This window comes from Hesperophylax consimilis, chromosome 13, assembly GCF_061612785.1.
Source record: "Hesperophylax consimilis isolate HC1 chromosome 13, BYU_Hcon_1.0, whole genome shotgun sequence".
Classification (NCBI taxonomy): Eukaryota; Metazoa; Arthropoda; class Insecta; order Trichoptera; family Limnephilidae; genus Hesperophylax; species Hesperophylax consimilis.
This window is the reverse complement of record NC_142848.1, coordinates 33,409,417-33,425,018: the sequence shown is the minus strand read 5'-3', so window position 1 is coordinate 33,425,018 and position 15,602 is coordinate 33,409,417.

Here is a 15,602-nt window from a genome sequence, read left to right as displayed (position 1 = left end):
ACGCTCTTCCGTGCATCTCATTAAAACTTTAAAATTTTAAAAAAGTAAACTTAAAAAAATAAAAATAAAAATTTTGATGTACAAAAGTTGTGTACACCAAGTGTTTTGTTTTTATTTAGTTAAAGATAAAATATTACCATACTCTTTCTTCGACCAGTGGTATTAAATTTTCGGGATTTATTTCCTTATCCATTATTGTAGTTTTGATTTATTTACTTAACAAAATAACCAAATACAAGCACGCAGCGTGCCTGCTTCCTTGCGACAGGGAGCGGGCGGGGAGGGGTCGGGGTTTGGCGGGGACTCTGCCGGAACGACTGGACGACAAGTGTGAACAGCTCCATACAACACTATGAGCGAGCGTGTGCCGACACGATTTGAAAACGGACGCGCTGCGTAGGCGAGCCATCCGACAAAAAATGTCGGATCCGTTTTCAAATCGTGTCGGACAAGTGTGAACAGCTCCATACATCCACTACAGCCACTAGGGCATCCGTTTTTAAAACGGGACCCGCCTCCGATTTGAAAACGGAAGTGGGAACGGGCCCTTACCCCTCGACCATGGATGTCATCACTGGCATTGCATACAAGAAAAACCAAAGTTAGTTATCATAGGAATACCAGGGTAAATCTATGTTTCTTTAATAAATATAAGACAAGGATGAAAAATGAAAATCCTTTCAACACAAACCTATTTTAGTTACATGTCTGGTCTCATGATTACATTCGTCTAAAACAATTTCGTCTATAAATAAATTATTTGGAGATTAAATTATTGAAGAAATCTAAAAATCAAAATTAGCACATTGTAGAGATTGGGATCTTACTAAGGTCTTCTCCGATTTGATGTATTTTTGCTTTTTTACAATTTCATCCAGTTTATCAGTTTGTAGCCTCTCTCATTGGAATATCAATCGGAGATTAAAAAAGGATGAAAAAAATCTTTCATTGAAAGAATACTACAAAATATATCTTCTCTAATCTCTAAATAGTATTAATCAAAGTCGCTATCCGCGTCTGTCTGTTTGTGCGCTTAGTTCTTCTAAAATACGCAACTGTTTTTGACGGGTTTTCACTATCATTTCGAGAATTTCCTTCGGAAGGTTTATATGTATAAAATTTGCATTTTATATTTGCAGAAAGTAGAGAAAAGTCAATTATTTCAATCAAGTTGTAAAAATATTTCTTTCTTGCGCTTACATTGCTAACGCTGGCTTGACCTTATGAGATACATCAAAACAATCTACTGCGGAATTGTATATATTTTAAAACGTTCTGCAAAAAAGTACAAAATGGCAAAAGTCTCCTAAGAACTTCCAGCAAGGCCTGGTACACGTCAACTAGTACTATATTGTATTTTTGTTCAGAATATCATCAAATTGGCAGCAGGATTAGCCACCTAGCAACTAAATACAATTCTGCGATTTATAAATCTACTAAAAAGCCATAATGAAAATTATACTGAAAGTTCCTGTAAGAACTAGCACTGACGAAATCTTCACCAATCTTAACATCAAGTCAATTAAAAAACTATATTCTAAAACTATACTCAATTACATTCATAAGTACAAAACCCAAGAAATAACATCAAACACGTACAATAGAATCACTAGATCTCATGGTCAGAAACTTATCCAACAAATAACTACTAATACAACTTTTGGGCAAAAAAGCTTCTTATATCATAGTATTAAACTCTACAATAAAATACCACTCTCACTCAAAAACCTCCTCATTATAACATTTAAAGCTCAAATAAAAAGCTGGATACTTAATATAGGGAGATCTGAAATAGAAAATATACTGATATCAAACACAGACTAAAACCGAATCTACTAAACTGAACTATACAAAAAAACACTATCTTACTTATTTTAAAATTATTTAAAAAAATAAAAATTATACTACATGATATATGTTTATAATTATATTCATATATTACTTTGTTGTAATATTAATTCCTTATAATTAAATTATAATATTTAAATGAAATCCTCAGAACGGGAGATCCCAGTGAGGATATCATTATCTCTATAACGTTACTAAGAACAGAAAACAATAATTCATTATTATTAATATTATTGAAACGTCTGTGGCTACAGAACATATTAACAAAATAATTTTAAATACCAGATTTACAATTAATATAAGAAACTGTCAACTTTTTTATATTTAAAAAAATAACGTTTTCAGTAAGTAACGTTATTTAATAACTACATAAAACATTACAATCACAGAAAAAAACTCTTGATTCTTGCAAACTCCTATTCCGTACACATTTGGTGTTAAAAATCTCATATTCTGTGCGCACACAGTCACGTAGAAAAAACACATAGTTTGCACTCAACCGCTCTGGTGCCACTAGTATGTTTTGTATGAACTTTTTCTTAGAACAGAAAGTCCCATAGTCGCTGATATTCATAATGCACAAATGAGATTCATTTCAGACTCGCTCTTGGGCAGAATAATTCTGACGTTTTGATTTCTTTTAAAGTGTGGTAGAATTATAATATATGTTTATTTTAATTTGCTTTTATATGAGAGTTCTCTGCACAAACGCAATTAGAAAACCGTCAGTGCATGTTATCTTCCAATAAACCCTTTCAAGCTTTCCATCGGCATTTTCATAGCATAGATCTGTATCAACATGACGAATATGATGACGCACGTGGCGGTCTCCCTTCCCTTAAAGATGACAAAGTATTGTGGTTTGTTGAGACCAAGGATGAGTGTGACGAGCCCCATTGTGACCGCCAGAGACCCGCAGATCGTGTGGACCGCCTTGATTGTCGAAGGCAATCTCTATCCCTCAGCTGGGGACTGAAGAACAGTAGGAATCCATTCAGGCAGCTTACCAGCGATAAGATCAATGCGATTAGACCTGAAATCATAAAAATAATTAAATGACCTTTGTGATAAAAATGGGCAGGTTATTTTGTTTGTAGGTCGGAGGCCAAACGTATAAATGTTTTTTGTTTTCCGGAAAGTCAGTATCCCGACAATGTTTAGACGGAAATCTTTCAGTATTTTTTTAAATAAAATCTTTTGGTTTTCCACCCTTTCCGCTGAAGTAAAAATTTGAAATATTTTTGTGTCCTGTGTCCTCAATTTGTATCATTTTAGCACCTAGCCGGGGTCTCTTCCGAGTTCTCTTTCGGGGGCCTGTGGAAAACATATTGGCCTTAAGTAACTTTGATTGCCCAACGAACGTCATAGTCTAGAATAAAAAGTCCTCTTGAATGACGATATGATAGCTGACATGTTCTCTAAAATTTCAAGAATTAAAGAAGAAGATATCGGTCAATAAAATTATTGTTATGTAAGAAGATTTCGACTTACCGCATATCCAATGAGCTGTGTCAAACTTTGCCCCATATGTTTGAATGCCCAGAATAGCCCCCGTAAGAGATGATATGACCCCAGGCGAGGCCAGTACCATGTGGACTACCCTCTTGGTCTGTCCGGAGAGCACAGTGCCCATAGGACCATCATTGCTAAATGACAGGATGGCCTCTACCATAAGCAGTTGGTACTGGAACATTAAACCACGTTGACAATATGAGAAATGTATTGCGAATTAAGATTCAACCGACCATCTTAACTACGAGTAACATAAACAGTATATTTTTCTACCAAATTTGATTTAAAAAATTGTTCATATTGCTTATTATTATTGCCCGAAAGCAGATCAGCATACAACAAATCGGCAAAGGAATTCAAGAGAATCATTAATAGGTCAAAATTCGAACACGACCTGCAGATCAGCAAAAAACTGGCTGCCTGCCCGCATGGCAGCAGATCATTCTGGTCGCTTGCGGGCTCAATAGGTCGGAATTTTCGCAAACCCAGTTTGCCACCTCTTACCAGACCTGACGGCTCACTAGCAAACACCGCCACCAAAAAGGCTAACCTATTAGGGAAAATGTTTGCGGAAAACACGACCCTCGATGACGGAGGTGCTGTTCCGCCGTCGGTTCCTCACTGCGGCTTCTATATGAAAAAGCTGAGGATCCGGCATCGGGATGTACTCCACGTTATACGGGGGCTCGATGTTAACAAAGCTAGTGGACCTGATGGAATACCTGCCCTGGTATTGCAGAGGTGTGCTGCGGAAATAGTTCCAGTTTTGACAAAACTCTTCAAAATGTCCCTGAAGTGTGGCACTGTGCCCTCTGGTTGTAAAAAAGCGGTCATTCACCCTATTCCCAAGAAAGGTGACCGCTCCAACCCGCCAACTACCGCCCCATAGCGATCACATCAGTTTTGTCCAAAGTGATGGAATGTGTGATCAACGACAAACTGCTCAAATACCTCGAGAAGAACAAAATTATTAACGACAGTCAATACGGATTCCGGCGGAACCGCTCGTGCGGCGATCTTCTCGCGTATGTGACGCATGTTTGGGGGCGGTGCCTGGAACGTCACGGTGAGACCCAAACGGTCGCACTAGACATATCCAAGGCCTTTGACCGGGTCTGGAACCGAGGACTTATCAACAAATTGCCTTCTTACGGACTTCCCGCATTCCTGTGTACGTGGATTGCTGACTTTTTAAGGGATAGGTCGATTCAGGCGGTTGCTGACGGTTTCACCGCTTCCTCACACTCTATAAATGCTGTCGTCCCACAGGAATCGGTTCTGTCTCCGACTTTGTTTTTTTGTGTTTCAAAGACCCAATCCTGTCTGATTACGTCTAAAAGGGATCCAAATGATAATATAGTCTCCTTCAACGGAAGCAATCTTCCGAACAGGCCTTCCATTGATATGCTTGGTGTAACTATAAGTGACCAGCTCAGGTACGGGGGCTCCATCGAAGCCAGAGTAAAGCTGGCCTCTCAGAAGCTGGGCATACTGTACAGGGCCCGCAAACACTTTAATAGTACACAACTGCTGACCCTGTACAAATCGCAAGTGCGCCCTACTGTCGAATTTGGCAGCCATCTCTGGTCAGGAGCCCCTAAATACCTGAAAAAAACCCTTGACTCTGTGCAAAAACGGGCGGTCAGTTTGATAGATTCCCCAATCTTAACAGACGGACTGCAATCTTTAGAGCACAGGCGTCAGGTAGGTATGCTGTCCTTGTTCTATTGGCATTACAATGGAAGATGCTCTGAGGAATAAGCGTCATTGATCCCTTCGGCACAGGTGCGTAGTCGGGATACACGCCAAACGCGCGCCCAACATTTGTACATGGTTGACATTTGTCACATGAGAACGGGTCGCTTCTACGATTCGTTCTTAAGTTCAACAGCTCGGCTGTGGAACGAACTGACGGCCTCTGTGTTTCCTCCCTCCTACAACATGGGACTCTTCAAGACCCATGTTCACTCCTTCCTCTCCACAAAAAGACCCTCCAGACAGCATCCCCAAAGATGACATAGGCCCTGAGGGAAATTATTTTCTTCAGGACCTCCTGTGTGGAGTTAATATAAAAAAAAATACTTTTCATGTATAAGTTCCATTATTAATTATATTGAACATCTTAGCCTTTCCCGGCTACCTTGGGATATAAGATATCTATCTGTATTTACCTCAGGTAAATGTGTGGTAAAACCATGTATAATCAGATGTAAGCGTGATGTGTAAGATTAATTGAGAAAGGACGCTTAGATGGTTTGGACATGTAGATGAAATGAACTAAGAAAGGAGTATAAAGAAAACAACAAGATCAAGTGAACCAAATACTTGAGTCGGGGCGTGTCAAGAATCAGAATAACAGAAATGCATGAAACGATGTGGAAATGTGAACGAAGAAAGGAGTGGGTGCCACGACCGAGTCGAAACGGAGTAGTGGTTAGTTAGATACGTAATAATAAGAATTATAAAAATCAATATATACATGAATCGATGATGAAGTAAAAAAGCTGTATTTTATATTTTTGTTTATACTTTGGATGGCCATTTAAAATAGTCATAACATATTCAATAACTTACCCCACAAACTGAGAACGCAATATGAAGCTGGAAACTGCCCATCACGTACCCCGCTTTACTGCCGAGGGTCGCTGCTGCGAAATTCACAACCGAGAACACCACCAGACCAACCATCAGATGTTCCATCACGTTGCCCAGCAACCTGACAGCCAACCACCTCGGACTTCCATGCGATGTCCCGTCTTCCATTTTGCGACTTCATTCACACTCGGTAATAGACACGCAAGCGAGCTGATATACATATGTAACTCTGCGAAATGTGTAAACAACATGCATATTTTGAAAGTATACAACGTAAGAGCGGAGGTGCGTACTAGTCGCAGTGTTAATGAATGTTACGCATCAATCTTGTATACTTTCTATGAATTTAATTTAAACTAAGAACTGAAAAACCTAATTTGATTAAATACTAAGAAGACTTTTTTTTTTAATTTTTCTTGTATTTTAAAGTATAAAGTATAATAATGAAAAGTTTGTACTTCAAATTATACGAATTGTTAGGTCTCCTAGTAAACTTTTAGTAATACATGAAGGTGTTCATAAAAATTTTAATATTTTCGAATCTCGGCATTGTATATTATCAGGATAAATTCAAGTGCATCAACAAGTTTTCAGATATATAGGGAATTTACAAAGAGTTTAATTGGAAACGGCCTGCAATCCCGTTTTAAACCGGATTTAAATATTTCAGCAATCCCCATATTCTCCGTGTATACTTCAAAATAACGAGGGCATGAATTATACGTGAGTAGTATACACAAATCGCGTACACTACACGTATTTTCTTATAAGATTGCTATAACATCGTGTATGTTCAATGTAAAATATATCACTTTATTACTCACTGTACTGTTCGTGTAACAAATTATTTACTAATGCATCGCTTTGATATATTTACACTATGCTTTAATGTGTACATTTGCGTATAAAAATAAATATGTAATAACTTTCTTTATTCGGAATGTGGGAGGCTAGTAAAACCCCACACATTCCATAATATTACACGTTATATTGCGAATTTGTGAAAACATTAGATCAAAAACTTTTTGGTATGAACTATATCACTGGAAATAATTAATCAGACGACATTTTGCCATCAAGGTAATGTTTGGTTTGACGGACACATCTAAACGCAATAGCAAACCAATTGAAACTGATAACAATTTTTTTTATCGCTTTATTCCTTTCCATTCATAGTTGTATATCAAATTTTATCAGTACTTGATTATATGCGTAGGTATTGATAATAATTTCACCTGAAGATAAAATAACAGGTCCAGATCCGCAGATAAAACTATGTGATGAGTGAAGTATAAATATAATACATGTGTATTATGGACTTTGTTCTGTTTGAATTCGTGTGTAATATGATATCATAATATTACGGGTCACTCAGTCGAGTAATTGCCCAACCACTCACATCGACCCTAGCTGTCCAATTATGTGTGTTTGTAAATATTTTTAGATGAAAATTAAGTCTTCGGAGACCAAAATTTCGTATACCATTTTTTACTCTAAATTATGCCAGGAATCAATAAGTAAGGCAAGTAAGGCAAAGTAAGGAAAGTACGTCACTAAACACCCTAGAGGCTATAATGGAATGTTATGTTTGTGGCTAGTAATGTGCTTCCGAGGCCTGAAGGGTTAAATGCAGATTCTAGTTGCGTTTCAGCTTTCCACCAGTCCTCTCCTGCTGACCACAATTTGTTCAAAGGCTGAAACGGACTTAAACGATAACCTTTCAAATCTCAAAAAAAACATGTTGACGCCGAAAGGTCATTTGATGACTTTGTCACTCGTGAAATTTTGCGAAACAAACTGGGCCTTAGAGTATCTACCTAAAGTCATTTAAAGAATAATATACTATTTACAAATGCATTAAACTGCGTAGAGTTGTATACCGTTTATAAATACTTCAATTTCAAAAAACCTGAAACTTTTCACGGTCCGCGACATTGTAAATACCTAATTATTTAGCTGTAAAGAATAATTATTGATGATCATGAAGGAAAGAAGTTAACATTATAACAACGTCAAAATCATATTAATTTCCAAAAAAAAAATTGACAATTCGTTCTTGGTGAAGCAATCTCGATGAGTTACAAAACTCATAGTTACCTGCTAGGGTACGTGCGCAAACTAATATTTCCAATAATTATTATATTTATATATCTTAAACTGTTTTCCTAATCTTTATGTTTTATAGTTTAAACGCACATTGTTGTTGTTATTTTTTCATCGGCTTTTATATTGCTTTAGTTTTTAAATGACATACCACGGAGGAAGGAAGAGAGTCCTTCCTCCGTGTGACATACTCAACGCTTGATTGTGCTTTCAAAGGCGGTCCATTTTTTTAGATTCCCCTGTCTTAAGCAAATGGATTATATAAATAATGTTTATCGCAGAAATCTTTACAGGTGACTTGAAACCTTCAAGGCTTATGTTGAATATATCAAGATACCTAGAGATTTCAATTAGCAGCAATATTAATTATATATTTACGAATTTATTGAAAAATTTCTTTTACAAACTAGAATTACAAAATATTATGTTTTTTTACATTTACTTCAAACATGAGGTTCTGAAGAAAATAATTTGTCTATTTTATCTTTGGGGATGCTGCGAGGAGGGTATTTTAAGGAGAGGAATTTCTGGGGAGGAAAATGGTGTAATAAGTGGGTAGGAACAACGGACCAGTGGGTTCTGAGACCAAGGCGATGGTTCGAGAGACCAGTTGGAGAAGTGAAAGGGTTTCCCCAAAACAGCCTCTCGACACCTCTCAGCACACCTCTCCCGATAAACCAGGGCACCCCTGTTAAACCACCAAACCTACCGCACCAATTGGGGTGACCTATTCAGTTGTGTTATCCAATACATGGTTCCCGGGACGGGGGTACCCAAACCCGAATTGAAAGCTTGTCTCAAAATTAGAAAATTGAAATCTTATTTCAAAATCAATGAAATGTTACAGAACGCAACAGCTACAGCTATCACACATTAGCAAACCTCCTTATCGGGCGATAAAATCACAATCTTTTGGACTATTTTGTGACGAAGCCAATAATTATTAGTTTAACTAGCTGTACCCCACCATGCGTTGCTGTGGCTCAGTCTCTCTGTGCAGATAGAGAAAAATAGTTACATTTACGTCCAACATATGGTGCTGAAGGTGACATCTACATAATATAGGTAATATAAGATTTAGAAAAAACGAACGTTCACATTTTTATTTACATAGATTAATTCAATTATTTGATTGGTATTTAATGTAGGTATTTACTTATACATAAATGTTGGTATGTAAATGTTACAATTTGTGAAAAATGTTCGTTATCTGTTACACACAAAAACAGGTATATGATTTTTGAAAATCATAAACCTACACGGAGAAAAACGAGTATTGCTGATTTATTAAATAATCTCTTAAAATTATGCGTAATCCAGTTAAAAACGGAATCGCCTTATAAAGTACATTCTTAATACATCGAAGCACGTCTTCATGCTCCTGCTCCATGCTTCGATTACATATAATATATAATGACGAAATGCCAAAATATTATGATTTTTATGAATACGTGTTGAACATTCATCTTTTACTAAAAGTTTCACACGAAAGTTATCAATTCATTCGTTAAGGGCCTGGAGTTTTAACCTGATTAAGAATAATTGTAAGAAATTCTTCATAAATTAGCATTATTGAAGTGAAACTTCTTTACGCGCGTTATGCAATTTCGAGGACAGGAGTAAAACCAACTCATGACCGTCATGAAAAACCGTGATCATTTCGCTATAGGAGCCTAGCCAATATTATATACCTTTTTTAGGTCACTCTCCAAACTCAGCTTCGCGGTCTAGAGGCAGAGCGCGCGACTCTCGTCGTGAAGAACCGAAGTTCGATCCCCGCTTAAACTATTTTTTTTTCTTTTTGTGATTTTTTTAATAATAATTTTTTTTAAAGCGATAAAATGCTTTTTTTAAAAGTGATAAAAGACTTTTAGATATTTTGACTATATGATATTTTGGTCGAATACGTAATAACCGCGGTCTAGAGGCAGAGCTTTCGACACTCGTTATGCAGGACCCGGGTTCGAATCCCATATTTTTATAACTTTAAATTTTTTTTATCTACGATTTGTATTTTCTTTTTGTGATATTTTTAATAATATTTTTTTTTTAAGTGATAAAATGCTCTCGTGCTGCGACTTTTAGATATTTTGACTATATGATATTTTGGTCGAATACGTAATAACCGCGGTCTAGAGGCAGAGCGTTCGACACTCGTTATGCAGGACCCGGGTTCGAATCCCATATTTTTATACTTTTAATTTTTTTTATCACATGCTACTTATAAATATGTCAATAGACAGAAAAAAAGAGAGAATGAAATGAAAAGAGAGGAGAAGAATACTAAAAGTTTCACTTCCGTCGTGCGTAGGCTTGCCACACACTGTATTTTTTTTCTATATTGGTATGTTTTTGTTCGCGTACAAAATAGAGAATACGAATACAAACAAATGATTTGGGGTAGATGTGTCTCTTTGTGAAAACGCTACTCAATGTTTCATTAAGAATAAGAAATCCAAACAAATCCCTTAGGGAAGATGTGTCTCTTTGTGAAAACGCTACTAAAGGTTTCATTAAGAATAAAAAACCAAACAAATCCCTTGGGGTAGAGGTAATATTCGTTATCAACTTATTTGATTACCTTGTAGAGTAATCTAAACACTAACTGAGGAGTTATGCTATTTACTATTGTTAAAAAATCGTAGGTATAGTTAGAACAAATAAAAATTACATGGTTCCTTTATAATAAAAATGTGTCAAAATTTACAAAAAAAAACCCTTAATTGATTTTGGGAAATAACGAGTAATGAGTCATACGAATTTAATATTGACTTCATATATTAGGGCACAATACTTGAATACCTATTTTTAAATTGTGGATTCTATGAAATTCTATTTGTTTAAGAATATCAGTAATTATATTTACTGACCATTAATTTGAAACGGGCTGTCGCAATGAAATGTAATGAATGATAACTGTCGGTAGATGATTTTTAAATAGGTAACGAATTGAAATATTCCTATCCAAAACAACGTGGCGAACTCAAGTAGAGCAGTTCGCTTCTTGTTCTGAACTCAAAAGTCGGTGGTTCAAGAACTCGGGCGGGGGTAAAATGAATAACTCTCTACATAACCACCACGCCGTTTCGCCGCAGGGTTAAACAGAGAGGATGGACCGCCAAACAACTCAGTTTTTCAACTCACTCTTGCTTTATTCATATTCATATATCGTCTCATACATACCCTTCTGTTATTACAACTCTTGACATGGCTCCAGTATTAAATTCACTTTATCGTGCCATGACTTCATCGGGCGTCCCTGAATTCTTCTACCATTATAATTCTCGCCATAACTTCATGCACCGCTTTCTTCGTCCAATCTCTCTGCACGTCCAAACTATCAAACGTCTCTTTTTTAACCTTACTGATTATGATTGCGTTAGCCTTCCATTATTTGTGAATCTTCACATTTCTCAAACGATCGTTCATGGTTTTACCACACATACGCTTCAGGAATCTCATTTCTCAGCCAGTTCTATGCCTCACTGCCGTACATCAGGGTGGGTATCAGCACTCCATTGTGGATTTTTTTGTATTGATTTTTGTTTGACATTATTACGAATTATATAAAGAAGTTAATAATATTTCAGGTAAAACGTGATAAAAATCTTATCGGCTTTTTAATGACACCAATAAAATAAATAATCCGCTATGTGGGAAATTTTTTATTTGTTATTTATTATTATTGTTCTATTTAACAACGTTATTGTAACATGGCTCGTTGGTCTAGGGGTATGATTTTCGCTTTGGGTGCGAGAGGTTCCTGGTTCAAATCCCGAAAGAGCCCTTTTTTATATTTTGTTTAAAAGCGATTCCAGCGGTGTCGGGATAAATAAAATTAAATGATTAAAATTTTAAGCCCGCTACAGCATTTTTTATGTGAATAAATGTGGTTTGTTGTGAAGTCGAAGGGATGGGGAGGGGAATTTGGTCGAGAAGTGTAAGATTGGGAAGTACCTGGCTATTCGGGTCTGATCGTTTTGTGGTCTCCCACCGTAGCGATAATGAGGTTGCAATGCTTGGTAAAAAATAATTCATTCATTACGAATTTATTGAAGGCTGTACATTATTAATAGATATTATTTGTAAAACAGAAATCTAGTAAAACTATTTCTATTTTGGTTTCAAGCAATCTTTACAGTTTCTATTATTGATGCCACGGAGGAAAGATTACTCCTAGTGAATAAATCTTCTAGTGAGGCGGGTTACTTTTATGTTTGTAATATTGTTCATGTTATTACAATAAACGCCCGGGTTGCCGGCAATTAAAAAAGTATATATATATATTGAAACTCATTGTGTAACATCCTTCTTCCTCCTTCGTGTTCTTAAAAAATCCCATCCACGCAGCTTCCCGAAAGATGACATAGCTTCTGTGAGGATCTAATGGAAAAAAGGTTTTTTTTTTAATTTAGGTAATCAACAAATAAGATTAGGTTGTCTATTTTTTTCTCTTTTCGTGAATACCGTACAAGAGTCTGTAATGGACCTGTTTGGGGTAAAGGAACGTAAAGATTTTTTTTTTATATAAATTAAAATACGTTCAGAGAATAGGGAGAAACGAACAGACTATGGGCATCTTTGGGACATCCTAGAAGCTTTATTATAGAAACCTACGTCGGTAATAGGTGTTAACCACGTAATAATTGAAAAGGGGCGCGTTGGGTTTCAACGAATCAGACCATTCCCAAAATCAATTAAATAATTTTTCGCCAATCACGGAGACTAGGGGCGGTCTAAAGACGCGAAACACTCTAGGTTGATTTACTGTTGAGCTAACCTTGGGATCCGGTCTCACGATGCGTGTAAAGGCACTTGGAATTCGACGATAAATTTGCATTCTAAGGCAGAAACGTAGCGATACCCAACCATCGATAACGAAAAAAGGGGGTGACGGTCTGGTGAAAGAAGAGGGTGTTTTAGAATGTTTTGGACCATAAGACATATTACGAGGTGATCCTCATAGAGAGAATTGTTTACGTTCGCTGAGGTTCTGAGTGCTATTTCAAGTGTTGACAATGGACACGAATTTTAACTTAAGATGGGATGTTTGGCCGAAATTGCCTAATTATATTAACACGGGGGAGATGCAAGTTGGGTAATTAAGAAAAGACATAAAAGTTAATGGGTCACGAAGTCTTTGATTAACGATCAAAATTTTACGACCTTTTTTGCGCGTAAACAAAGTTACGAGGATAATATATTGAAATTCCTGGATGAAGCGAGAAAAGAGTATATGGGTTGGGCTAAAACTAGACGCAAAAAAACTGTAAAAACAGGGATGTACTGGGCGTAGATCGCTGAAAAGAAAGGACCGGAAATCGAAAAGAAACCCGAAAAGTAGTTTAGCTCATGATGGAAGGGGTTTCAACGACTCGGGTAGTGGACAGCGTTGGGTTACGAAAGATTACCAGAAGATATGCGGCGGATATCACGAAAAGGGTTAAAACAGGTAGGCGAAATTACAAAAAACGTGTCGAACCAAATTTTGGAACGAATGCCTACGTATGTCATCACCGAGAGGGAGGTATATGTGTCCTGGGATCACCCACGGATCGTGTAGACACCAATCAAATGCTAGAAGGCAGCACACAAGGAAGGATACTGGATTGCGCAAGCGCTGGACATAATAGGTGAAAAGCTTCCGTTAGTTGGGATAATTTATCGATTATATTATCGATATCAATAGCGAATTTCTCGGAAAGATTTCGAAAACAACGATATAGAAATGAGCTACACCTAGTCTATAGGCCGGAAATCAACCAATATTACGGACACAACACGTGTACGAGAAAAAATAATCAAATAATTTTACGCAATAATCTACATCGCCGTATATCATTAACGGGAGGGCGCCCAAAAGTCAGGTCACCGAGTGCACGCCTGTACCCGTCTCGGCAGGGTGGTAGGTGTCTACCTCAACTCGGCAGGCGGGAACCAAAAACCCTGAAACGGGGTTATGCAATTCTAAACTTAACGGGAAGTGAAACCTCGAATTCATAAAGGCGAAAGTCGCACAAATTTTAAGTCGATTTATTCGAAAAAACATTATTAAATAGCGTTGTTTGGAGGGAATCGGGCTTTTTTCGTTTTAACTTGGTTGGGTCTCTTGTCGGTCTTCGAGATCTTTGGCGTCGCGACAGTTTTGGCGTGCTATTTTTAAACTAAACTTATAGAGTTTTAAATGTAGTGAAGTTGTGAGTTTTGAAAATCAAGGTATTTTCATGAAGTTAGAGTGCTTTTAATATTAATTGAAATAATTGAAGTGTTTTAAAATTTAATTAGATTCAACCAAAAAAAAAGGGTAGACTCATAATTAGCCAATACTAAATTCACGGGTTGGGGTCTCTTGGTTTGGACTAATATAGAACGATGAAACTCAACTGCAGTAATGTTTAATAATAACGCGTGTGCCATTAGAGGAGGAAAAAATAGAGAACCATAATAATTATCAAATGACCTGACGAAAACGGCTAAGACAAAGTTCTAAATTTATTGTGAAATTGAAGAGACAGTGTTTTCCTTGCGAGCACGGGAAGGATTTTAACGGTTTACACGATATAAGAATTTAGTGAAAAAATCGAAGTGAACGTGGCAAATAATATATGAAAGGTTCTAGGGAGGGGGAGGGAGTTTGGGTAGATCTCGGCAGATGCTTACTTAGATGCTCTAAAATAGTCGTTAGGGGGAGATATCTAGATTAGGTACAGTGGAGGCCAACAGATACCGATGCATGTCAACTATCAATTTACGGTTAGGGAGGAAGAGATCTTCTATTGAAAGAAATGATCCGCTTAAACATTCCGAATTCTAGTATCCGGTAAATTATGTGCTATCTACGGGGCGGCGTATGAAAATAGAAATTTTAGCTAGAAAAATTAGATACAATATGGTTATAGTTCCTACTGGCGAGTAGACGGGTGACATAGAGAATCGATTTCGAATTTAATACGAACCTTAAACGGTTTAGGGGCTTCTACTCATACCTACAATTCCTGGACGCGGATTAATGTACATGTCGTCGATATCCCGACTGGACTGGTAATATTACGATTTTGGGTGAGTGAACTTGCATGAATATATATTTCCAGAACATTAAAATTACGACGAAGATGGGGCTGCAACCAGCAGCTCGGACAGAGCTGCGATACTGATAAAATAGTATCACATTTAGAACTGTTTGCTTGCTTCTAACAGCTGTGTTTAGCACGAGGCCAATGACCTACTTATTTGTAAGCAGTTAGTGGCGACACACGACCCAAAAGGAAGAAAAGGGACCCCCATGAATCACTTGACGTCCGTGCCTGACGACAAAAGTCGTACATTCTACCGAGTTGGCAGCCGCGCAGAGGCACCTCAAATCAACATGGAAGCGACTAGCTGCAACCAATTCATGCTCAAAACAAAAAAAAATCAAATTAATAATATTTGTATAACCTTATATGTTCACTAACAAATTCCCAAATACCTTTGGCCTCGGCTTAGAACTCGCCGTTGGAGTATGTTGTCCGTAAGCTGTCTTGGGAAGCACACAACTTCCCCAG